This window comes from Macrobrachium nipponense, chromosome 2 (genome assembly GCF_015104395.2).
Source record: "Macrobrachium nipponense isolate FS-2020 chromosome 2, ASM1510439v2, whole genome shotgun sequence".
NCBI lineage: Eukaryota > Metazoa > Arthropoda > Malacostraca > Decapoda > Palaemonidae > Macrobrachium > Macrobrachium nipponense.
The window spans coordinates 95,481,978-95,509,952 of NC_087201.1; the positions used below are offsets into that span (position 1 = coordinate 95,481,978).

Below are 27,975 nucleotides of genomic sequence, written 5' to 3' on the forward strand. Positions count from 1 at the left end.
CATGATTGCATGGACTCTTTAATCTTGAAAACTAAGCGTGCTGTGATTAATAATTAAAAAAAAAAAACTTTTTTCCCCTTCGGCGCTCACTCTTGAACGCCGCCAGCATACAGGAGACACTCGGAAATACCGGCTCAGCGTTTAAGGGTTAATGTAAACAGCAACAATATCAATTCAATAAAGAAAATACTAATTAAAGGTAACACTTATAAGTCAATATATGTAAACATAACACTTCCTCCATTACTTGAATTTCCTCCAGTATGTAACTATTAGCCCATGTTCTTTAAGATCAAAAAGAATTGTTGTGTAAATTAACTGTAACATGTCCCTCATTACCTTATTTATATGGCATAATTAACACTCATAAGGAAAACAACCTTATGCAGCTAATTATTAGTACTGTAGGGTCAACGGCTTATAAACTCTCCAAATACAGTAGTACCTTGTACTTCCAACCTAATCCACTCCAGAAGGCTGTTCGGAGTACGATCTGTTCAAAATATGAAACAAATATCCCCATAAGAAATAAAGGGTATCAGGATAATTCGTTCCAACCAACCCAAAAAAGTCCCCATTTTCACATTTTTTTTCTATATTTAATGTGTTCAAAGTTAAATTAAGTGTAAAGTAATGAAACAGTACGTTACATGAAGTAAAATTTTCTTCTTTTTTTTTCTGTGTACAATTTACGAACTGTTTGGTAAAAATGGTGCTGGCCAGCTGAGGAATGGAGGGAGGAGAGACGGGAACCCTTTGAGCAAACTGGTTGCAGTATACAAGGTTGATAACAAAATCAATTTTATTCACATATTAGGTACAAGGATAATCAAAGGAATTGATAGTGTGTGTGTCTGATTGTGTCTGAGAGAGAGAGAGAGAGAGAGAGAGAGAGAGAGAGAATAATCAGTGTGTTTACACTTGGATCTTACATGCACGAAAGAGATTTATTATGCTACAATACATCAACATACTGTTGGCAAACGGCAGATTTTTAAAACAAACATGAGGATTTTGCAAACAAATAAGTAATAAGTCAAGAATGCAAGAAAAAGAAAGAGATAAAATAACTTTTCCCAAGGAAGCCGTCTAAACAAACAATCAAAAGCATACATAAGCTGAAAGTTGCGTTAGTTTGTTTATTACAGAGCTGAGTTACTTTTACAGTTGTAATAAAGTAGTAAAAAGTAATTGTCACTAGATTGGTATTTTACTGTAACAAAAATAAGTGATTTGGGCAGATCGAGTTTAGGTGAAAGAAATGGGCGAATGATTATCCCAGCCCAGCTGATACGTCAGTGGGATTTCTCTCTCTCTCTCTCTCTCTCTCTCTCTCGCTCGTCCTCTCTCTCTCTCTCTCTCTCTCAAGTCCTCTCCCTCTCTCTCCTCTCTCCCTCTCCTCTTCTCAAAAAACACACCAAACACTGACTTGAGCAAGCTTTTTTTTTTTTTTTCTGTATTGCATTTGATTGTTTTCATCTTTTATCATTATGTTAAATTTATTGTGAAATAAAGTTTTATTTTCAAGTAAATTGGTACTGCTTTTACTTACATATTATAGTAGATTTTACTGTTTCCTCTTCTCTCCTCAACAATACCACGACGCGTGATAACTTGAAATCATTCATTCATTATTCCTCAAAAATATAAACGCTCCCTCCCCCTACCTCAAGTTAGCTGTGTATCACCGCAATGACGAATGATCTTGTTAATCATTTATGCTAAATTTTATTGCAGAAAGCTTTATTCTTTCATTTACTATTTTGTTAATATTGTCCAACTAGACAGTCTCACTCGGTGCACCGAACACTGGCTCAATGAAAACTTTTTTACTTGTTCTTTTTTTTCTGTATTGCATTTGTTTTCATGTTTTATCATTGTTAAATTTATTGTGAAATAACATCTTATTTTTATGTGAATTGGTACTGCTTTTACTTACATATTATAGTAACGATTTCACTGTCTCTTCTCTCATCAACAACAACATGACACACAATAACTTAAAATCATTAATTCATTATTCCCCAAAAATCTAAATGCTCCCTCCTTCTACCTCAAGTTACCTCTGTATCACCACAATGATATGCTAAATTTTATTGTGAAAAGCCTTGTTCTTTCATTTACTATATTGTTCAACTAGACCGTCTTCACTCAGCGCACCGAAACTGGCTCAATTAAGACTTTTTCCTTTTGCTTTTTTTTTCTCTATTGCATTTGATAGTTTTCATATTTTATCATTAAGTTAAATTTATAGGGAAATTCCCTTTTCATGTGAATTGTTAATGCTTTTACACACATACAATATTTTAACTCTCTCTCCTCTCCTTCTCTTCTCAATACAGTGGTACCTCGACATACTAAAGGCTCAACTTACGAAAAACTCGAGATACGAAAGCAAATATGAAGATTTTATTTGCTCTACATACGAAAATTGTTCAAGATACGAAAGGTTGTTGCTGTAAAGTCCCGAGATTCGCCCGGACCACCGAGAAAAATTTTAAAACTCGCGCGCTGCCAACTTAGTAGACTCGCCACCATCCTCCTGCTCTCCCATTGGTTTCTGATGCTAGTCACTGCCATAAGATCCTGCTCTCCTATTGGTCAGCATCTTTCCCATGATCCCATGATCATGCATCGTACGTAGCGGCGTGCTTTTTCGGCCACTTGGTGGCATCATCAGTATTGTAAGCACGCGGAATTTGTTCATTCTTTATGAATTCGTTTACTAACATAAATTCATTAGTGATTTCGTTGTAGAACTACTTTATCGTGTTGCGTGAGAACTTTACTTCATACATATCCATACTACATACTTAATTATGTAAAGTATATACGTAGTCATGGGTCCCAAGAAAGTTGAAGTAGGAAAGAGGATGCTTTCTTTGGAGACAAAAATATGGATAATAAAAAAGTATGAAGCTGGCATGTGATTGAGTGTGATCGCCAAGGAATACGGCCGAAATCTGTCGACAATAGGCACCATCCTTAAGCAGAAGGATGCCATCAAAGCAGCTATACCTTCCAAGGGCGTGACTACTTTGTCTAGCAAGAGGAGCCACGTGCACGATGAGATGGAAAGGCTGCTTCTTGTCTGGATAAAAGACAGAAATCGCTGGTGATACGATAACCGAGACGGCAATCTCCCACAAGGCCAGCGCTATTTTCAGCGATTTGATTGCCCAGGCCGAAGACAACGGAGGAGAAGGGACATCGAAGCCAATCCCAGAGTTCAAGGCTTCTCATGGGTGGTTCGGAAAATTCCGTAAACGGACTGGCATCCATTCGGTGGTGCGGCATGGGGAGGCGGCCAGCTCGGACACAAAAGCGGCCCAAGCCTTAATTAAGACGTTCGACGAGATGACAATCAAGGAAGGCTACAGTTCTCAGCAAGTCTTCAACTGTGATGAAACTAGCCTTTTTTGGAAAAAAATGCCTCGTTGGACGTACATCACGCAGGAAGAGAAGAAGCTACCAGGGCATAAGCCTATGAAAGACAGGGTTACGCTTGCACTTTGTTCGAACGCCAGTGGGGATTGCAAGGTGAAGCCCCTACTTGTCTATCATTCGGAGACTCCTCGAGCCTTCAAGGCCCACAAAGTGCTTAAGGAGAAGCTTCCAGTAATGTGGAGGGCTAATGCGAAAGCTTGGGTAACGAGACTTTTGTTCACGGAGTGGGTAAATCTGTGCTTCGGCCCGACAGTGAAGAAATTCTTGAAAGAGAAGCGCCTCCCTCTGAAATGTCTGCTGTTGTTGGAAAATGCCCCTGCTCACCCTCCTGGCCTCGAGGAAGATATCCTAGTGGAGTATTCTTTCATCAAGGTTCTTTAACTTCCGCCTAACACCACCCCTCTCCTCCAGCAAGTGATATCGAACTTCAAGAAGCTGTATACGAAATATCTTTTCAAGAGATGTTTCAACATCACCGATACCACAAACCTCACCTTGCATGAATTTTGGAAGGAGCATTTCGATATCGTGATATGCACCCGAATCATCGATCAAGCTTGGCAGGAGGTTTCGAGGCGAACCTTGAATTCTTCATGGAGGAAACTCTGGCCTCATACGTATCTGCCTGAGACTTCGAGGGATTTGACATGGGCGAAGCTGGTGCTGCAGATTCAGAACAGTTGACAATCCTGAAACTGTTTTGCAACCAGATCTTGACGAGATCGTTGCACTCTGCAAGTCCATCGGGCTGGTTGTCGACGAGGACGACATCAATGACCTTCACAAGGAGCACCAAGAGGAGCTTATGACGGATGACCTGAAGAAGTTGGAGGCCAAGCAACATAACGTCGTTCAAGAAGAGTTCTCTAGCAGCGGTGAGGAGGAGGACGACCACCCTATGACAATGGCAGAAATTAAGGATGCTCTAGCTGCTTTTCATAAGGTGCAATCATTTGTTGAAAAGAGACACCCCAAAAAGGCTTGTGTAGTTCGATGATGTTTGTCTGAGTCGTTTCAGGAGCATTTTGAAAACCAGGCAGAAGCAATCTTCCTTGGATAATATTTTTTTAAGAGGCCTTTACTACTAGCAGGAGTAAGCAAAAAGGAAGATCCAATTGATACTACGAAAAAACAAAGTTAAAAGTGGTGAAGAAATTGAAATTTTGTAAAAAAAGAAAAAAAGAAAAAAAAAATTAATTTTAAGTTTTTTGTAAAGTTACATGTTACAGTTTTGTTAATGTGTTTTGTAAAGTTTAGTTTACATTTCCTGACATTTTTTAATTTGTTTCGTAAAGTTAAGTGTACGTACTATAAGAAGTTTTCTGCCATTTGTCCTCCTCCTCTGTCGCCACTTTCGGAGATAGCCTCACTCGAAAGGTAAGCTTCCACATTTTACTACATACGTACGTATGTACGTACAGTATTTCTTGTATACCATGTACACTAATACACTTTATTTACAGGTACATACATATTAGTACTAGTACGTATTAAGTTAGGTATTGAATTGTCCAAATTGTTGTAGTATTTCATTGTTTATTGGTCAATTTAGCTTTATTATAAAATTTACTGGGGTGTTTTTGTAGGGCTTGGAACGGATTAGCCATTTTACATGTGAAATACGGTTCAAGATACAAAAAGCTCATGATACGAAAGCCACCTCGGAACGGATTAATTTCGTATCTCGAGGTACCACTGTATATCAATGATCCCTCGATCAGTCTCAAGTCAGCTGGGCGTGATGTCAACACGATTATGTATGATTTTATACATCTTTTATGCTAAATGTTATATTGAAAGCTAAATTTTATATTAGATGCCTTATACTTTTATTTATTCCATCAAATATGGTTATCATTAAACTATATATTGTAAATGAAAAAAAATTTAATAGGTTAACTTGTAAGACCCAGTAGACTGTCAAATACAAGAATAAACTAGATAATCAGTCAGTTCGAAGTACAAGCATTTGTTCGACAAACGATACAAAATTTTCTCAAAAATTTTGTTCGAAAAACGGAAAGTTCGACATTAGAAACATTTGACAAACAAGGTACCACTGTATATCACTAAATTGTTATCCCCCATTATTTGTAACTGTACCTAATTCACACATCCAGAATTCTCTTGATCTTGTGGAAAAATGAAATAACATTATATTAAACTCTAGTGATATCTCTGTCAGTTTTGAGAATGTTCCTTGTTTACAAAAGTCCCTATTGGCCCTGTACTCAAATATTTAAGTAATGAATTTGTATTGCATGAGTTACTTATGTCTGATAGGCACGTAATTTCATTGATTAAGTTGTGTATTTGTGACTGTAGATTTACTTTTAATGGAGAATATTACCAACAGCTATTTGGTATGGCCATGGGTAACCCCTTATCACCTCTTCTTTCAAACTTACATATGGAATTTTGTGAAAGAAAACACCTCCCGAATATTACAATTGTCCCCTTAAAATGGTTCAGATATGTAGATTGCATCTTTACTGTTTAACCTGTTGGTATCAATGTAACAGATTTATTGTCTAAATTAAATAATTTAGTGCCACCCATAAAATTCACTGTTGAAATTGAAAATAACAATATTATCCCTTTCATAGATGTATTAATACATAGAGTCTTTCCAATGTAAATTCAGTATTTATAGGAAAACCTACAAATAATTTAACATATGTACTACATTTTTATTCTGGCCACCATCTTAAACTAAAATTTCAATTTTTTCTTCCATGTTCCTACATGCTTTATGGATTGCGAGTCCACAATATCTTGACCAAGAAATAGAATACATAAAAAAGATAGGAAATGATCTCTGCTACCCACCTCATATAATTGACTTATGTTATCAAAAAGCTTACAAAAAACTTTATAGTGTTATTAATAATGAAAAAGAAACCCATAAAAATGTAATTAGCTTGTTATACTTTCATGGATTTGAAACAATAAAATCAATATTTAAACCCTTTAATGTTAATGTTATGTTCTCTTATAACAATACCATAAAAGGAATGCTAATTAACCCTCTTACGCCAATTGGACGTATTAAACGTCTAGCCAAAATGTCTCCCGTATGCCGATTGGACATATCATACGTCGGCTCAAAAAAGTTTTTTTAAAAATTCGCGGAAAAATACTTATAGGCCTACCAGCCGAAAACTTTTGAATCACGCGCCTTGGGGGATGCTGGGAGTTCACGGATCAAGGCGTTGTTTTGTTTACAATCGCTACGCAGGCGCGCAAGCGCGAATTTCTTTCTTATCGCACTAAAAAGTATCAGTGACACATCTCAAAAATTATTTCGTCACTTTGACATAATTTTTGCACCATTTTAAATTATCCTTTACATGAAGTATTATATATGAAAATGTGCGCAATGTCATGTAAAATACAACAAAAAAATACTCATGATTGTAGCTTTTATCAGTTTTGAAATATTTTCATATAAATAACGATAAGTGCAAAAATTTCAACCTTTGGTCAACTTTGACTCTACCGAAATGGTCGGGAAACGCAATTTTAAGCTAAAATTCTTATATTATAGTAATATTCAATCATTTGCCTTCATTTTGCAACAAATTGGACGTCTCTAGCACAATATTTCGATTTATGGTGAATTTATGAAAAAACTTTTTCCTTACGGTCGTGCGATAACTCTTCCGATAAATTTTTTCGTGCGATTGTCCTAATGTTTGCATCCTTTTAAATTTGCCGTTACATAAAGTTTTATATATGGAAATGTGCGCAATTTCATGCACAATACAACAATAAACAACCCATGGTTGTAGCTTTTATCAGTTTCGAAATATTTTCATATAAATAACGTTAAGTGCAAAAATTTCAACTTTCGGTCAACTTTGACTCTACCGAAATGGTAAAAAAACGCAATTTTAAGCTAAAACTCTTATATTCTAATAATATTCAATCATTTACCTTCATTTTTCAACGACTTGGAAGTCTCTAGCACAATATTTTGATTTATGGTGAATTTATGAAAAAAAAAAAACATTTTCCTTACGTCCGCGCGTTAACCCTTCCGAAAAAATCATAATTTTTTTTGTGCGATTGTCAAAATGTTTGCACCATTTAAAATTAGCTGTTACATAAAGTTTTATATATGAAAATGTGCGCAATTTCATGTAGACTACAACTAAAAATGATTGAAGGTTGTAGCTTTTCTCTTTTTTCGAAATATTTGCATATAAATCACGATAAATAGAAAAAAAATCACGTTCGGTCAAATTTGACTCTACCGAAATAGTTGAAAAAAAACGCAATTTTGGGAAGCTAAAACTCTTACGGCCTAGTAATATTCCGTCATTTTTCTTCATTTTGAAACAAATTTGAAGTCTCTAGAACAATATTGTGATTTATGGTGAATTTTTGAAAAATATATTTACCTTCACTCCGCGCGCCGATTCGCGGCCGCAAGTCTCCGAAATACGTACATCGCATTCTCCTAATATTTGCTCCTTTTCATATTAGCCGTTTTATAGAGTTTCATATATCAAAATGTGCGCAAATTCATGAAGAATACAATAAAAAATAAGTGAAGGTTGTAGCGTTTCCCATCTCCGAAATATGTGCATATAAACAAATATATATATAAAAATGTCGACATTCGGTCAAATTTAACTCGTCCGAAATGGTCGAAATCTGCAATTCTAATCTAAAACTCTTACAGTATCGTAATATTAAATCATTTGTCTTAATTTTGAAACAAATTGGAAGTCTCTAGAACAATATTTAGAATTACTGTGAATTTTTGAAAATAACATTTTTTTACGTCCGTGCGTTACGAATTCGTCAATCATTTTGTGATAACATTTTTCCGGTGTTGCTTTTATTGTTTTACTATGTATTATATATCAAAATGATTGCAATTTAGTGTACAATACAACGAAAAAAAAGTAACTCGTTAGCTTTGACCGTTTTTTGCACAGCGTGATTTGAATAAAATTATCTATGAATTTTTTTTTTCGCTACCATATCTCGCATTATTTACATATGATAATGATATTATTTTTCATTTCTGATGATTGCATACTAAACTTCAGGCAATGACAAAAAAATGAGCCAAAAATGAACTCTTAATCTTTAAAACTAAGTGCGCTGTGATTTTTTTAAAAAAATATTTTTTCCGCTTCCGCGCTCACTCCAAACCGGCGCCGGCATACAGGAGAGGTTTTGATTTTTAGGGCTTCGGCGTAAGAGGGTTAAGAACAGTCTGGTAACAAATAACATCATTATTTACAAAATTCCTTGTAAGGATTGCCTGTCTTTTTTATATCGGTCAATCAAGCAGATTTAATGTACGAATAAAGCACATATGTATTCAGTAAGAACAGCCCAGGTCAAATGCACTATTGATTCATCTGAGCAAAAAATCTCATTGTATAAATTGGGGCGATAGCTCTGTAACTGCTAGGTCTAATGATTATGTTTTCAAGAAATTTACTGGACTCAGCAATTATGCAAATCACTTAATAAAAGAAACCTAAATCTTAGTCTAAGATTGTACTATTTGGACCCAAATATTTGTAAAATGTTTATAAAGGAACTTAAAAATAAATTAAATAACTACTAATTAATTAGTCTCACATTTTTATTTATTATTTTGTTTTCTCACGCTCGCCTTATCTGTATCTTATGTTCATTTCTCACTCATGTCTGAACACTTCAGTAAACTTCATGTTGTTACTAATACAAAGTGTACTGTTTTTTCAAAAAAACTTGCCTTTAACCAGTGTGTTTGACCTCACCGCTCTTAAATCCTTTATCTAGCCTTTTTGTACCGTCCGTTCGTATATGCCTCTGTGTTCCTAAAACCAAACGTATTATTTTCTGACTAAATTATCAGTGACCATGTGTGGGTGGCTGCTTTTAGATCTTTAATCTAGCCCATAGCATTTTTTCGTTTCTTTAAGTGACCAAAACAAAGGAAAGGAAATGACAGTTGAGCAGAGTAGCGCAGCAACATCTTCACACAATGGCGGCTGGAACGAAAGCAAAGTGGATATGGACAGACGAGTGGATGGGGCTTCTCCCTTGTGGTCAGTAGTTAACGACCTTGTCTCAAAGTTAAACAGTTGTTCAAGCTTGGTTTCACAAGCTAAATCCTATGTAAAGACTGAAGGTTGGTATTGGTGTCAGAACAAATGAGCATTTCATGTCATTTCTATAGTAAAATACTGTAACCTTACTAATTTCCTATTCTAAGGAAAGGTGGGTCAGAAATAATATTTGAAATTACAAATACCAATTAATTTTTTGAAGCTGGCTGATCATGAAGACCATTCAAAGCTTATAAATATTACATACAAAGTAATGATAATGATAACCAAGAAGAAATTAATTGCATGAAGCAACCACCCACTTCACTGTATCTTAACACACTATTAGTACAAGTCACTGTATTATCATTTATATGAAGTGGAACATCAATGTTTATAGTTTTTCAGTCAGTTATTTTCACTAAGGAATAGTTCAATGAGACTACTGAGTAACATTCTTAAATTGCAAGGAGTTGGACCAAGAACTTTGTTTTTGTAAAGATATTAGATCTTCTATAATAATGTACAATTAGAAATTTTAGCATTTGGATGGATTGAAAATATTGATTCTTCTAATATTTCATTTCTTTTAAGAAACTGTTTTCTGTTTTCAATAATTAATTTTGGCTGTTGGTTGTAAGTGGACAATCAAATATTTTTTTAACTATAAGAGTTATTTTAAATTCTGTACATTCTGTTAAATGAAATATAATGTAAACCAAATATCAATACAAATAAATATTTACAAGAGTACTTCACCTCTATTCCTTGCACCACCGATGAAAGTGTTAAAATGATATAACCAAGGCAGTGTGTATCACTATTCTTATCCACACTAAAGCATTCCACCCTCACTGGTACACGGGAGAGTTTGTACCTGAAAAAAACAGAACAAACAATAAGAAAATATGTCTTCAATCCATTTCAGTTGTGTCTTATAGGATATAATACTTCCAACAGCATACAACAAAGCAAAAGTTTTAAATCTGGTGGCAAGGGGGGGATGGGAATAATGATAAAGAAGAGAAATTAGGTCCAAAACTTTAAATAAATTAACATGAGCTAGAGGCCATCATTCATTCATGAACCAGTGAAAGAAAATACAGTTGGACCTCTTAATACAGCACCCTTGAGGCCAGGCCACTGCCGAACCACACAGTATCCCGAATGACGAAAATTACCTTTTAAAAAAGACCCTTTGTAAACAAAGTCTTGCCAGCTCCTTCCACATATATACTGCTGTGTTATCAAAAGTAGAACAATGTATATGAATAATCACTGTCATTCATTAGGTTGTTCCTTATGGAAATTCTGGCCTGCTCCATAGGCATCTCCCGTGAAATGCTCACACCAGCTTAAACCCCTATATATAAGCACACCATCTGATCTCCTGGGACCTTTCAATGTTTTCCAGCTTTTGTTTTCAGCAATAACATAAAAATCTGCCGTATGTATATTTTAAGTACATACTGTATACAATTGAATTGAATCGAATTAAGTGAATATAGAATTTAGTCCAAAGGCCAAGCACTGGGACCTATAAGGCCATTCAATGTTAAAACGGAAATTAGCAGTAAAAAGTTTGAAAAGTTTAAGGGGGCCGGCCGGAACCCCTATATATGGGGGTATAAGGCGTAAAATGCAGTCATGAAAAAATTCATGGAGGTTCATATGGCAATTGAGAATACGTATACGAAATATTTAGTCAAAATTCCTCTTACTTTCGTAGTTACAGGGTAATTAGTTAACGTAACTCAATAAGCCTAAAACATTGATCCGTACAGGATAATGCAATATTTCGTCCATTATCGTAAATTTTGATAATTATTGTCAAAGAAATTGGGAGAAATGGCATCTGTAGACATTCCCCGAGTCGAGAAGGGAGACTTCACTTCAGTCAGGTACCAAGTCCAACCATCAGTGTGAGCACAAACTTCAAATAGTCTACACGTTCCATTTCACCTCTGACATTCGCTTGCTTTTATGTATGTTTATGTATGTTTTGGCAAGAATTTTATCATGCCAATGAGGAAAATACAAGGAAAACTTCTCGCTAACATACAGACGAAGAAAAATTGCTCAAGTATTATTACAGAATATCATACTATATGCGAAGTTAGTGAAGAGAGAGGGGAGGGTTGCGTAGGAAGGGTTGCGTAGTAATGCCCCCGTCTTGCCTGACAGCACACGTCACACTGTGCCCATGGCTACGATCTTTGAGCAAAGAGATCTTCATTTCTGATAAATAACAAAGTTTTGGTTTTTTAATACCCAAAATGGAATATGAAATTCATAATAATCATGATTTATTAAATTGTCTTTGTAAAAAGAGAGTATGTACACCTTCGAGTTTCACCTCTGACATTCTCTTGCATTTACGTTTGTTTATCTTTGTTTCGGCAAGAATTTCATCATGCCAAAGAGGAAAATACAAGGAAAACATCTCGCTAACATTACCAGAAGAAGAAAATTCGCTGTAATAAGCCGAGTTAGTGAAGGGGAGAGAGAGAGTTGCGTAGGAAGGAGTGCCCCATCTTGCCTGATGCAGTGCCCCAGGCTATGATATATGAGCAAAGGGATCATCATTTATGATTAAATTATGATAAAATAAAAATGGTTTTGGTTTATTAATACACAAAAAAAAGGAAATATACATTCATAATAATCATTATTTATTAAACATTGTCTTATAGAAATACGAAGGAAAACTTTGAAAGCCGTATCTCAAAACTATACTTATTGACCTTTCAAAATCTATCTTCTCAAAACTTAGTTTTTAAACTATAACATTGGGAAACCTTGGTATATAACTCAGAAAAACATTATAGAACAATCAAATAAGAGCCCTTTTTTCCAATTTTTGTTTTGTCTTTTTTTTATAAATTTTTTCTCCTGATTTATAGGGTTTATTTTTTTACCATATTGAAAAATTCATTATCTAGCAAAAAAATGACTTTTAGAAAAAAAACTCCTCATTTGATTGGAGGTCTACATCAGGTCTATAAATGGTAGTAATCCTAGGTCTTAATATTAAATATCAAGGGAGGAGATAGAATTTGAAAAATTGTTATTTTCGGGATAAATCGCCCTGGCGTCACAAAACCGTAGGTCACAGGCGAAAATCATATGTGGTTTGGAGATGTCCCAAGTCACCTTATTAAGTGGTATGAATGTCAAGTCTGCTTAAAAAAATGGCATTAGCCGGCCGGCCCCCTTAACAGGAGGAAAACCTCGCAGTTGCACTATGAATCGACACTGTTAGTAGAGGGTGGAAAGTAAGATGGAAGAAAGAGAATATGAAAGGAGCACAGACAAAGAACGGAAAGGGTTTGTGTTAGCTAGGGGGCCAGAGGTATGCTGCAAAGAATCTTAAGTAATGCCTACAATGCATCGCATGAGGTGCACTAAAGGCACTAACCCACACTGGAGTACAGTGGTACCTCGACATACGAAAGGCTCAACTTACGAAAAACTTGAGGTACGAAAGCAAATACGAAAAATTTTACAGCTCTACATATGAAAATTGTTCAAGTTACGAAAGGTTGTTGCTGTAAAGTCCCGAGATTCGCCTGGACCACCAAGAACAATTTTAAAACTAGCGCCCTGCCAACTGAGTAAACTCGCCACCATCCTCCCGCTCTCCCATTGGTTCCTGATGCTAGTCACCCCATAAGATCCTGCTCTCCTATTGGTCAGCATCTACCCCTGGTGCTTTATGTATTTTATAGGTAAAAGGATGCTGTAAATTGAAAACTTATTCATGCAATACAATTAATAAAAAAAAACATTAGGTAAAGATAGAATAAAGAATAGAAATGAATGGTTATTATACTGTTTGGTAGTTTCAGTAGTTGAAGAGAGATAAATGAAAATTTATGGCTTACTGTGTACTAGGAAAAGTGATTGCTTGGCGATCGTTCGATACTCGTAGTGCTTGGATGTAAACAGAAGTTGAAAGTTGTTTTTTTTTTTTTTTTTTTGTTTATATATTTAATTGTTACTTAATAATTTATTTAAAATGAGTACATGCAATACAATTAATAAAAAAATTGTGAATTAGATATCATAAAATATAAAATAAATCAGACTGCTATCATTGAAGCCAACAAATACGTATTTTTAGAGTTCTTCTGTTTTAATATTACGTTACATATATGTTTCATCATAGCTGTCAGTAACTCGGTATCTCCATTAGGTAAAGATAGAATAAAGAATAGAAATGAATGGTTATTATACTGTTTGGTAATTTCATTAGTTGAAGAGAGATACTAATGAAAATTTATGGCTTACTGTGTCCTAGGAAAAGTGATTGCTTGGCATTCATTCGGTACTCGTAAGAGCTGAATGTAAACAAACGATTGGAAGGTATTTTTTTTTCTTTTTTTTGTATTTTAGTTAATGATTAATTAATAATTATTTGAAATGAGTACACTGATTATTTATACATTTTATTGGCATATTCTAAGCTTTTAGCTTCTTAGGTTTAGATGTCAGAATCATAGACTAGGCTACAGTAGCAACCGCTAACATAGGCTAGGCTTATTGCTAAGGGATATATGCTAAAGTCCTAATATATGCAGTAAAAATGGGGTTGAACATTACATGCAGTTGAATATTACTCAAGTATTTTGCCTTTTTGGAGTCATATTTCTTCCATCGGATCGGCGTCGTAACCCTAGAACATGTGTTGTAGGCCTGGAAATATAATTTACTGGGGTGTTTTTGTAGAGCTTGGAATGGATTAGGCATTTTACATGTAAAATGCGGTTCAAGATACGAAAACTCATGATACGAAGGCCGCCTCGGAATGGATTAATTTCGTATCTCGAGGTACCACTGTACTGTATACAATTGTTTTACATACTGCATACAATTATGCTTCATACATTGTTTTCACATTAGGTATTGAAATGTTATTGTCATGATACAATAAAGTTTTATGCATACTTACCTGGCAGATATATACTTAGCTATAGACTCCGTCGTCCCCTGATAGAAATTCGAATTTCCGCGCACACTCTAACAGGTAGGTCAGGTGCTCTACGCCCCGCCGCTGGTGGCGGGAATAGGAATCATTCCCGTTTTCTAAGACAGATTTTCTCTTCCACCTGTCTCCTGAGGGGAGGTCGGGTGGGCCATTAACCGTATATATCTGCCAGGTAAGTATGCATAAAACTTTATTGGATCATGACAATGAAATTTTCATTATTAAAATGAAGTTTTATTGTATACTTACCGAACAATTATAGAGCCGTGATTTCCACGAGCGGCAGGATACTAAATTCAAATTTAGCGCGTCGGCGTCGCCAACACTGGTGGTGATGACGTCATCTCCCTCCACTCGCGGGAGAACCAGGTACAACTGCCCAGGTGAATCCAATTCTTTCTGCCCGTCCGTCCACCTAAGGGGAGGAGGGTGGGTATAATCATAATTGTTCGGTAAGTATACAATAAAACTTCATTTTAATAATGAAAATTTCATTTTTATTGTAGTGTCTTACCGAACAATTATAGAGGCTTGATTACACTTTATGGGAAGGTGGGATTCAGTGGACCACTAGTATTTTTAAATGGTTACATTTATTGCAATACCAGTAAACACTCAAGGTGTCTGTTTGTACCTTACCTTGTAAGAGAGCTACAGCAGACTGTTACTGCCTCTGGTCGGTGCTCTTCTTACTAATGTAGAGGAATTGGAATTTGACCGAAAGTTAGCCTCTACAGGATGGAATCCTTCCGTAGTTCAAGCGAGTCAAGGCTGACTGACGGAGATAGTAACAACAAAGATTGCCCTTGCCTGGGCTAAGACCAGAATTCAATCATACAAAACATTTGTCACCAACACCAGATTTAAAAACACATATACCCAACCATGTAAAATCTGACCTAACAGACTGGTGAGTATCCCAGGTACTCAGTACCCCCAGCTTCCCTTGAACTCGACAACCTATTCAAGGTGAAAGTTAGATAGAGGTGACGACCCCTGTGCCGTTTCTCCCAACACCATCCAGAAACCGCCACCGGACCTAACGTTTTACAATTCTCGAAACGTTTCTATCTCTTTGAGATAATGACTCGCAAAAACCGAATTTCGATCTCCAGAACGTGCTCTGAAGAATCGAAGCTTAAAGATAAATTCTTTCTGAATGCTAAAGAAGTTGCCACTGCTCTAACCTCGTGAGCTTTAACTCTCAGAACGGAAAGATTGTCGTTCTCGGACTGCGAGTGAGCTTCCCTGATAAGCTCTCTAATAAAGAACGATATAGCATTCTTAGAAAGAGGACGAGAGGGATTTTGAACCGAGGTCCAGAGCTTAGAAGATTGTCCTCTAATACCCTTAGTGGCAAACAGATACTGCTTAATAGCCCTGACTGGACATAAGAGCCTTTCCTCCTCCTCATGTCCAACCAATCAGATAGTTCCTTACCACAAAACTCCTCGGCCAAGGATTAGAAGGATTCTCATTTTTGGCTAGAAAGGTCAAAGATACCGAAAATACAGCATTGCCTTGAGAGAAACCGACTCTTTGTCTATAGCGTGCAATTCGCTGACGCGCTTAGCAGAAGCTAGTGCAATAAGAAAGAGTGCTTCTTAGTCAAGTTCCTGAGTGAAGCCGACTTCAAAGGCTCAAACGGTGGCCCCATGAGGAACTTAAGCACCACATCTAAGTTCCAAGCCACTGTATCTTGCGGGAGCTTAGTGGTTTCGAAAGACCTAATGAGGTCCGACAGATCTGAATTGGAGGAAATACAACCTCGATGTCGAAAAAAACCGAAGAGAGCTGGCTCTATATCCTCTGATCGTCGAAGGAGCCAGTTTCTTAGAGTTCCTAAGAAATAAGAAATCTGCTATTTCTGTTAAAGAGGTCGCAGAAGTAGAGACTTTAGCACTTCTACACCACTCTCTGAAGATTCTCCACTCCCTTGATAGAGTTTGTTAGAGACTCTCTCCTACAACGAGCGATAGCTTCTGCAGCTCTTCTTGAAAATCCTTTCGCTCTGACAAGATTCCGGACAGTCTGAACCCTGTCATTAGAGCTAGAGCGGAGCAAGTTTTGTGGAACCTCTTGAAGTGAGTTGTTTGAGAAGCCATTCTCTGGAGGAAGAAGTCTGGGGAAGTCTACTAACAACTGGAGAAGGTCCGGGAACCACTCTTTCCTGGGCCAAAAGGAGCGATTAACGTTAGCGTTACATTGCTGTGCGACATGAACTTGTTCAGCACCTCTCTTATTAGACCGAACGGAGGGAATGCATAAGCTTCCAGACCCGACCAATCCAACAGCATTGCGTCCACCGACCAAGCTAGAGGATCTGGGACTGGCGAACAAAAGAGAGGAAGACGGTTGTTCCTTGATGTCGCGAACAGGTCTATTGACGGTCGTCCCCAAAGGCGCCAAAGTTTCTGACAAATCTTGTTGTCCAAAGTCACTCCAGAGGTAACACTTGCTGTTGACGACTTAAACTCGTCCGCCAGGACGTTTCATCTTTCCCGGAACAAATCTCGGGACTAGCTGAACCTGCGCTTCGTTTGACCACAGGAGGAGATACCTTGGCTACTTCGTACAGAGAGAAAGACTGAGTCCCCCCCTGTTTCCGCACGTACGAGAGAGCCGTGGAGTTGTCGGAATGCACTGCCACTACTCGACCTTCTACTAAGCTCCGAAACTGTCTGAGCCCCAAGAAAATTGCTAACAGTTCCTTTACATTTATGTGGAACTTCTTCTCCTTCTCCGACCAAGCTCCTGAAGTCCGTTGATTTCCCAGTAGGGCTCCCCAACCTGTGTTCGATGCGTCGGAAAAGAACTGTAGGTTCGGAGGATGGGTCGTAAATCTAACCCTTCTTCCAACCTTGCTCGAGAGAGCCACCACCTTAGGTCCTCTTTTATTTTGATCTGTGACAGGAAAGGTAATCGAGTCTGGTTGTGTCTTCCTGCACCAAGAGGCTCTCAGGAAAAACTGCAGAGGTCTCATGTGCAGTCTTCCCAACGTCACAAATTTCTCCACTGACGTCAATTTGCCCAGGAGCCTCATCCACTGATTGGCAGAACTTACCTTTTGTCCAAGAACTCCTGAACTGTCTCCAGACAGCCTTGAACCCTCTTCGGGGACAGAAAAGCCCGAAAAACTTGAGCATTCAGAATCATCCCCAAATAAAGGATGCTCTGAGATGGAACCAACTGGGACTCTGTTTGTTGACCAGAATTCCTAACTTTCTGGCAAGATCCAGAGTTTGTTCCAAGGTCCCTTCATGCACCGACTCTCTGATTCCGACCGGAGAAGCCAATCGTCCAGATAGAGGGAGATTCTTACTCCTAATATGTTGCAGCCAGCTTCCTATCGGGGATAGAACCCTGGTGAAACTTGAGGAGCGGTTGCTAGTCCGAAGCAAAGCGCCCGAAACTGAAACACCTTGCCTTCGAACATGAACCATCAGGTACTTTCCGAGATTCGCGATGTATCGGAATGTGAAAAAAAGAAAATAAGCGTCTTGCATGTCCAGAGAGACCATCCAATCCCCCTGTCTGATGGACTCCAGAACCGACCGAGTGGTCTCCATATGAATTTTGTTTTCTGGACATGCAAGTTCAGGGCGCTCACATACCAAACCGGCCTCCAGCCCCCTGATGACTTGGGAACTACAAAAAGGCGATTGTAAAAGCCTGGAAAATCCCCTTCTATCTGTTCTATCGCTTCTTTGAGAACAGCGCTTCCACTTCTGCGGCTAGAGCCGCCACAAATTTGTCTGAGCCCGGAGAGTATGCCTGGAATGGAATTGGCACAGGTGAGAGCGAGGGAGGTGAAACGAGAGGAATACGATAGCCGAACTTGAGTACTTGCACTACCCAGGCTTCTGCTCCTCTGTTTTCCCATTCCTCCCAAAACAGCGCCAGCCTGGCTCCCACTGGTGCATGAAGAACCGAGCTTTCATTTGGAAGGTTTGTTAACCTTGGCCGAGGCCTTAGACTGAGGTCGCAAATTCGACTTCGGCCGAAAGAGCGCTTGGGTTTTCGTCCCTCGAAAAGGCGCTTGGGTCAGAGAGAAACCGAAGGAACAGTCTCCACAGGAGCTTTAGGTCTCTTGAGTAGACTGTGCCAGTAAATCCGAAGTAGATTTCTTATCTAGCGCAGACGAAATTGACGAACACCTACATCGTCTGGAAAGAGGTTATCTTTCACAAAAGGAGCAAACAAGAGAGCAGACTTCTGTTGGGACGTAACCCTTTTAGAAGCAAAGGAGCAACCACCAAAGTTGCCTTTTCTTAAGTGTACCAAAGGCGATGAGTGAAGCTAAACTCATCACATCCATCCCTAATGGATTTGTCCGCACATGACAGACACCAATCCAATCCTCCGCTAACTCCTGAGAAAGAGAAGGACAGTCTTCGATCTTGGCCGCTAAAGCGCCATAGTCCCAATTCAAGGAAGCTAAAGCTTCCAAAAGTTTAAATTGATTCCTTTACAACGTGGTCCAACTCAAGGCGCTGTAAAGAAAACTTTCGCTGCGGCGAAAGCAGATCTTCTAGAGGAGTCGATTAAACTGGAGAAGTCTCCCTGGGAGGAGGCAGAAACTCCCAGAGAAGGAGCTTCCCCAGTTACATAAAACAAAACCTATACCTCTTACGAAGCAACTTAGAGGGAGGGTAAGCAAAAAGAGCCTTCCCTAAGTCTCTTTTCATAGACATCCATTTCTCCGTCTCTTTCAACGAATGTCTAACCGCTTTAGATAGAACAAGTTTGGAGGAGAGGGTCTGAAGTTTTCCTCCTCATCAAAAAAGTCGAAGTTGGGGAGCGCGCGGGCCGCTTTCTCAAAATAATCTGGATAAGATACCAGAAGAAATCTAAGGAGACGTGAATAACACGAGAGGTGATGTGAATCCTCCTCCTCTACTTCTTCTTCATTCTCCGATACCGCCGAAGAAGTAGAACGGAAAAACTACAACCGGATCTGAAGGTTTCGAACCACCCTTGGACTCATTCATCCAGTTGGTTAACATCTCTAACTGCTTGCGCAAAGGCGCCAGAGACGAAACAAAAACAGTTAACGTAGGCTTGGAAGAGCCTAAATGTTCAGCAGGAGGCGGAAAAACTACTTGCGCCTCGCTCGGAGCCGCCGAAATTCTTGAGGCGAAAACAGGCGCATCAGGCGTAACAGACAAAAAGCGCCTAAAGAAACACCCTTAGAACTGCTAGCTACAGCGCTAAAACCACAATCTCTACTAGTAGATGGAGCCGAAAAAGGCACAGATTGAGGCGACGAACGAGCCGCTAATGGTCGCGGCGCAACCCTACTCTCAGTCTCCTTATACCGCTTGACTGGAGGAGGCCGAAGAATCGGTGCCTGAACGCCTCTTAAGGACGCGAAACGGGCGAATCTCGCCAAGAGCGCCGCGCGACCGGTAGACGAATCGCTTGAATCATTCGAAAGGCGTCTGACCGCAACAACCTTTCCAACGCTTAACCGAGCCCTGTTGAGGCGCAACAGGCTCAACAAGAGAGGCGCCTGTCTGTTGGGCAAATCCCGATCGACTCCCTTGGACTTCCGGTATGTCTTCTCCCCGGTGCGGGTGGGGGTAGCTGGACAGTGACCTTTGTCTAGGAGACGTGTCAGGACGACAGACGCACCCTCAACTACACTCTTACCTGAAGCGCTTTCTCCAAAACCAACGTCTTAATGAATTACCAAGTTGCAAAACCGTATTCGCTAGTACCGAAAATTTTCTGATCTAGCCTCGATTCCAGACTGGCAATGGGGTGTCGAAGAAACTACACGGCAAGCCGAGAAGCGGATTAAGTATTGTAGGAGGAATAGGAGGTGTAGTTAAAGGAGACATAACAATTTTGAGGAGAACGAAAAGGAACAGAAGCATCGCAAAGAAACGAAGCGGAGCTAAGTCTACTTTCCCTAAGCGCTGCTTTTCTAATTCTGTCTTTAGCTAATTTCTCCGAGTATGAACTAAAAACTTCCATTGAGAAATCAGTCCAATCACTACACTCGTTACATGTTCGATCTGCTGAACAAACCTGTCCCCTACACTTAACACATTTAGTGTGAGAATCATATTCTAACTTGGATAATCTAGTTTTACATCCTGAGATGCAAAACCTAACTCCCGACGGACTAGAATCCGACATGGCAACGCCTAAATAAAAAGCAAAATAACAACAACGCCAAAAAAGAGTACTTCACCAATTCCGAAGATCACTTTCACAAGAAAAAAAGCGAAGCAAAGTCAATCCAACCGCACCGACCACCGATTTTTGTCACCGGACGCCGGCAGGAAAAGAATTGGATTCACCTGGGCAGTTGTACCTGGTTCTCCCGCGAGTGGAGGGAGATGACGTCATCACCCACCAGTGTTGGCGACGCCGACGCGCTAAATTTGAATTTAGTATCCTGCCGCTCGTGGAAATCACGGCTCTATAATTGTTCGGTAAGACACTACAATAAAAATAACATTTTTATGCATTCAACTTACCTGTCAGATATATACTTAGCTGATTGGCACCTTTGGCGGAGGGTAAGAGACAGCTAATTTACTGAATAGACAGGAAACAACATATGTTGTAGGTAATAAAAATAAAAAACCTTGATTCCTACCTGTGTTAGCGAAAGACTTCATGGCTACTGCCTAGGAGCCTGTATCGCTTCAAGAGCCTCAGCGAGGTAGTGACCTCATGCTAAGAGTTCTTGATGGTCTGTTACAGGGGTCTTACCCGCTTACGCGACAGAACCTTAGGATCTTTGTCAATGGGGTCCTATCCACTTACATGACAAAACACCTTGCCTATTAGCATGATCATAGAGCACGACACTATCCCGATCACCTATCCTAATTGGGGTTGAGTACTAAGATTGAAAGGAGTCATCCCCGTCCCCGAACATCCTTTCAAGCAACCCACAACTCACAAACAATATTACAATAATGATTAAAAACATAAAAACAAAATTAAGGATCAGCGTCTGCTCCATTTCCCAGCATAGTATCCGCTAATACATAAGGTCCAAGAGAAAAACATTTTTTCGTATGTTACTCTAACATCCTTTAAATAGTGGGATGCAAATATTGAATTGCACTCCAATAAGTTGCTGCTAAAATGTTTCTCATGGACATATTCTTAGTGAAAGAAAGGGAAGTTGCCACAGCCCGGACTTCGTGAGCTTTTACTCTCAGCAGCTTTAAAGAGTTCTCTTGGCAATTCCTGTGAGCTTCGGTAATCACAGTTCTGACAATGAACGCCAGTGCGTTCTTTGACATAGGTCTTTTGGGGTTTCTTACCGAACACCAAAGACTTTGTTGACATCCCTGAAGCTGTGTCTTCTTTTTTAAATAGAACTTTAAGGTCCTGACTGGGCAAAGGGACCGATCCAACTCTCTACCTACTAGAGAAGAGAGTCCCTTGACTTCAAAAAACTTACTAGGCCAAGGTTTTTAGAATTGGTTTTCATTCTTTGCTAGGAATAGATCCTGGAAAGAAATAACAGCCGAGTCTTTTTTTAAATCCCACCCCCCGAGAGTCCAAAGCATGTAATTCACTGATCCTCTAAGCAGTTGCGAGGGCCAACAGGAATATGCATTTACTAGTAAGATCTCTGAATGAGATTTTATCTGGAGGTTCGAACCTGTCCGAAATCAAGAATTTTAGGACTACGTCAAGGTTTCCAACTCGGGGGAATAGAAGATCTCCATTTAGTAGTCTCGAAAGACCTGATGAGATCATGAAGATCCTTATTATTTTTTTCCAGATTCAGCCTCTGTTTCTAAAAAACAGCTGAGAGCATGCTCTTATATCCCTTGATAGTGGATACCAGCCAATTTCGACTATTCTCTTAAGAAGAGGAGAAAAATCCGCGATTTCGGTCACAGAGGTAATTGGAAGAGGACAGCTTCTTCGACCTACACATCTACGGAAAACTTCCCACTTCGATTGGTAGACCCGCAAGGTAGAGGCTCTGCGGGCTCTAGCAATTGCAGTTGCCACTTTCTTTGAAAAAGCCTCTCGCTCTGACCAGTCTTTCGATAGTCGAAAGGCAGTCAGGGAGAGACTTGGATATTTTTGTGGAACCTCTCGAAGTGGGGGTTGTCTGAGCAGATCTGTCCTGTTTGGTAGAGATCTGGGGGAAGTCCACCGTTCATTCCAGTACCTCTGTGAACCAGTTGTTTCGGGAAGGCCAGAAGGGAGCAATTAGAATTAGTCTTGTTCCCTCCGATGCCACAAACTTTCTTAGTACTTCCCCCAGCAATTTGAATGGGGGAAAGGCGTAGGCGTCTATGCCTAACCAATCCATGAGGAAAGCATCGATCGCCGTGGCTTTGGGATCTTCTTCTAGAGCAGAAGTTGTCTATCTCCTGGAGAGGAACGTGGCAAACAGGTCGATCTGGGGTCTTCCCCAGAGGACCACATTTGTCTGCAGACTTCTTGAGTGGAGCATCCACTCTGTCGGGAGTACCTGGTTCTTTCTGCTCAAACAACCTGTCTGCCCTTAGGTTTTTACCCCTTGAACAAACCCTTGTCCGCAGAATTATGCCTCGTTCCTTCTGTCCAGGTTAATAGCTCTCTCGCTATTTCGTACAGTGAGAAAGAGTGAGTGCCCCCTTGATTCCGGATGTAAGCCAGAGCTGTGGTATTGTCGGAATTGACTTGAACTACCACTCCTCTGACTTCCGCTTCGAAGTATTCCAGGGCTAGATGAATCGCCAGGAGTCCGTTCGCATTGATGTGCAAGTGTAGCCTGTTCTTTGGTCCAGGTACCCGCCACTTCCTTTGGACCCAGTGTTGCTCCCCAACCTGTTTTTTTTTCCGAGGCATCGGAAAACAACACTCGGTGATGGGTTCCGAATCAAGAGGGACATTCCCCCTTCGTTCATTGTTAATGGGGTTAACCACCACTTCAGGTTGGATTTTATCCCCTGTTGAATGGGAAAAACAGTCTGACAAGTCTCCTGGTCTTTTTGACTCCACATTTGTTTGAGATAAAACTGCAGAGGTCCTGAGATTTAATCTCCCTAGGGAAATGAACTGCTCTAACGAGGAAAGGGTGCCCCAGCAGACTGAGCCATTCCCTACGCCGAGGTCCATTCTTTCCCTAAGAAGTTCGAGATTTTTTCTAAGCCTCGAGCAATTCTCTCTTGTGATGGAAACGCCCGAAAACCCCGAGAATCCATCTGTAATCCCCAGATAGACTATGTTCTGTCTGGGGATCAATTGGTGATTTCTCGAGGTTCACGAGTAGTCCCAAAGATTTTTGTCAAATCCAAAGTCTTCTCCAAGTCCTTCAAGCACTGAAGTTTTCCGATTTTGCTCTTATTAGCCAATCGTCTAGATAAAGGGATATATTTATCCCTTCTAGATGTAGCCATCTCGCAACATTCGTCATTAGTCTCGTGAACACTTGAGGGGCCGTAGACAGCCGAAGCATAGGCTCTGAAGTGGAATACTTTTCCCTGCATCATGAATCAGAGATATTTCTTCGATGATGGATGCAGGGGGACATGAAAGTAAGCATCCTGTAGATCTAAGGAAGACCATCCAATCTCCTGGACGAAGAGCCGCAAGAACCGTTTTCGATGTTTCCATAGAGAACATTTGTGTTCTCTACAAATCGGTTCAATGCACTCACATCCAGGACCAGTCTCCACCCTCCCCCCGAGGATTTCGGAACCAGAAAAAGACGGTTGTAGAATCCTTGGGAATGCGGATCCCGAACCAATTCAACCTGGCCTCCTTTCGCAACATCTGTTCTACCAGTTGCAATAATGCTTCTTTTCTTGGCAGGTGGTCCCTGTATTGGGCTGACAGTTCCCTCGGGATCGTTGTCAGGGAGGCCTGTCTCGAAAGGGGATCATATAGTCCCTTCGTTACCACTGAAAGGGACCATCTTTCTGCCTCTCTCAGAAGTCCATTCTTCGGAAAATTTCCGAAGTCTGGCTCCTACCGGTGCTTGAAGGACTGGTGTCTCATTTTGGTTTCTTGATAGGTCTGAATGAAGACCTACCTCTCTTCTGTATTCTTCTTCTTCTTAAAGGAGGGTCTGGAAGAGGAGCTCCTCGAAGGGCTGTTGAGGAGTACGATTCTCTCTCTTTACAGGAACCGAAGTCTTGATTTCTTTGCAGATTGGGCCAAGAGATCTTGCGTGCCTTTTCTGTCAAAGAAGAGAATATGTCCTTCACTAGTTTGTTTGGCAGGAAACAATTGGTCCGAAAGAGGAGCATAAAGAAGGGAGATGACCTCTGAATAGGAGTAACTGCTTTCGTCAGAAAAGAACTAAATAAGACTTTTCTTCTTCAGAATTCCAGTTCCAAAAAGCGAGGCCACCTCTCCTGATCCATCTTGAACCGCTTTGTCCCATGCAAGACAGTACACTATAAAGGACTTCTGGGCTAAGAAGATTCATTCTCTTGAGTCTTCTTGGCCAACACCCCAAGGGACCAGTCTAAGAAGTTAAAAACTTCTAAGACATTAAACAATACCTTGAGGAGATGGTCCATCTCAGAAGTCCCCCATGTGATCTTTGCCGATGACAAGGCTTGTCTCCTTGAAGAATCCACCAGATTCGAAAAATCTGCTTCGGCAGTGGTAGGGAGAGCTAGACCCAGTGATTCGCCCGTCTCGTACCAGATTCCCTTCTTTCCTGATAGTTTGAAAGGAGGCAGGCAAAGACTGTCTTCCCCCCGCCTACTCCTTGGATTTAAAACCAATTTCCTACGAATCGGAGAGCCTTATTCATGGAAATGGTTTGGCCTTCATCATTAATGAAAGATGATGACTTCGAGACCTTAGTAACTTGTAACAAAGACCTCGGAGAAGGAGGAGCAGTAGGGCTTAAAAGAGTCCCCAAACTCTTGAAGTAAGAGGGCTGCCAGCGTCTTGTAATCTGACAAGCCTGGAGCCGAGTGATCTCAGAGTCCGATAAACTTCTTCCAAATCCATTCTATTTCCGAAGAGGATTGTTTATTTTCAATAGGAGACGGGTCTCTTGCAACATCTGCCCCACTCTCGCAAGAACGACCACCGCCTGTGCGGCAACTTGTGTCCCTACGAGAGATAGGTTGATCCTGCAACACGACCTTATCCTTCTCCTGGCAAGAGCGACGGCCGCCTGTGCGGCACCTTTCTCTCCTGTCAGAGGAAGGATGTCCTCTCCTATCGCTTTCCACGGAGCCACCCATATCTTGACAAGGTCTACGGCCGCCTGTGCGGCACCTAGAGTCCCTGTCAGGTAAAGGCTTATCCTTCCGAAAGCTAGACAAATCCTCCTGGCTTAACTGTCTTTTGGAAGAAGTCTGTACCTTCTGGCGCCTGGATGGCGCTTCTGGCTCATTGCGCTCGGTTGGTGCTTGTGGCTCATTGCGCCAGGTTGGCGCTCGTGGCTCCTTGCGCCAGACTGGCGCATTTTGGCAGGGTGGCGCTTCTGGCGCATTGCGCCAGGGTGGCGCTTCTGGCGCATCTGACGCTTCTGGCTCTTCTGGCTCATATGGAGCTTCTAGCGCATCTGGCGCATTTGGCGCATTCTTCATACTCATCCGAGTAGAATCCGCAACTTTTACGTTCGATTCTTCTTTCCTTCCCTTCGTTCTCTTTATCGGAAGGAAAGAGTCCTTTTTTCTGGAGTCTCCTTCGTAAAAACTCCTACTAAAGCGGAGAGCTGCTCCTGTACATTTAGTAGAATTTTCGCAGCATTCTCTTTTTCCTTTCCCGATTCAGGTGAAGGAGGTCTAGAAGAGGAAGGGGACTCCGATTTGCGTTTAGGAATTAATTTGCTTTTCTTCCTTTCACATGGAGATCCCTCGGAGAAAAGCTCAGGGCTTGAATTCAAAGTTGGAGCCTTCCAACTCCTTTTTAAGGGGCGTGACAGTTCATCAGAGCTCCACCCCCTTACATTAGGTGAAGAATCTGAAGACGAAAAACCTGTTTTAGGATGCTTTTTTCGGTAGCGATCTTGCAGTTCGGGTCGTCACAGAATCTGCCGTGGGGACGCCTGATCGGTGGGGATTCTCCATAACCTCCGTAAGGCTTTTGACATTCCTTCTCCTCTGGGCCTGTGAGCTTGGAAGAGGTCTAGGCCTGGGAACGAGATGAAGCCGATCAGACGCACCCTCCACTGCACTAGGGACACTTAAATCACTATCACTGTGCTTACCTTGTAACGTTAGCATTTGACGTTCCATCCTTTGCAGTGCAGCTTTAAGATCTGCAATTTCCGTTGCTGGATTTACAGTCTTAGTACAAGAGGAAGAAGATACAGGTTTAGGGTTAGGTGTTAATTTAATTGACTCATTAGAAAGAGACCTACTTACGCTTCTGGAGGAAGCCTTCCTAGCCCTATCCATATCCAATTTCCTTAAATAGGAATTTAAATTCTTCCATTCTTCCTCATTCAAACCTACACATTCATCACAGGTGTTAGATATTGAACATTCATTCATTCTACACCCCTTACAAACTGTGTGAGGATCTACCGAAGCTAGAATCCAACATTATGAGAAAAATCCAAAAACCAAGTCCAAATAACAGTCCACGAAAGAGTATGCCAAACCAAAGATCCAATACGTCACCAAATACCGGCTCAGAAGATCAATAGCGATGAAAAAAACACGAAAATCAAATCAGGAGTAACAACAACAATGTTGCTGTCACGGCCGATAGAGAAAATCTGTCTTAGAAAACGGGAATGATTCCTATTCCCGCCACCAGCGGCGGGGCGGTAGATCACCTGACCTACCTGTAGAGTGTGCCGCGAAATTCGAATTTCTATCGGGGACGACGGAGTCTATAGCTAAGTATATATTGACAGGTAAGTTGAATGCATAAAATTATAATTTATGAACATAGCAATTGGGTGCTATTTGCATTTTGCTACTGTTTACAGTCCTAAAAATAAACAGCTGATTGCATTCTACCCAAATCATAACAGCCAAGTTGCTAAATGAAATGCAATTTGGAGATGTTATATTTTTGTACATTATCAGAACTTGGTTTAAAAATGCAAATTACTTTCTTTATAAATGCAGCAAATTAAATGAAGTAAAGGTGTAATTTCATCAGTATCCGGACATTGATTTTTGCCTTTTCTAAACCATTTGGTGTCCTACGCATTATTCATTTCTTCAGCCACAGCTACACCCATAAATTTTGTGGCATACTTCCATAACACTTGCCTCTTTAGTGTGTGAAGGATGAATAAAGTTGACATTTTTATGACCAAACTAAAATGTTATATATATATCTTAACCATAAATTACTTAACTAAGAGTTTCTACACGACAGCAGTTTGAATTTCCAAAATTTGCTGTAGTGAGTCTTTTGTTTCTGAAAGTGACTAACTATGCCCAATTACATGGGAGGGGAGAGGAACTACTAAGTTAACAGCTCAATTTGTTTATGCTTAAACGTCCATGAGCGGGATGAAGGGTGGGTTCCATCCATAATTACTGAGTAAGTATACATAAAATTTTATTTTATCATAAAAATGTT

General features: G+C 40.2%; 1 protein-coding gene across 4 annotated transcripts in view; it reads right to left on the reverse strand.

Moving 5' to 3' along the window:
• Positions 1-27,975, reverse strand: part of LOC135220800 (uncharacterized) — a 324,318-nt gene that overhangs the window by 211,849 nt on the left and 84,494 nt on the right. For 2 of the 4 annotated variants that reach the window (XM_064258307.1, XM_064258306.1), the window contains exon 1: positions 10,263-10,383. The exons of the other annotated variants lie outside the window; for them this stretch is intronic. The gene's annotated coding sequence lies outside the window, so the exon portion shown is untranslated. Of the gene's footprint in view, positions 1-10,262; positions 10,384-27,975 lie in introns of those variants that run through there. 4 annotated transcript variants of the gene reach the window in all.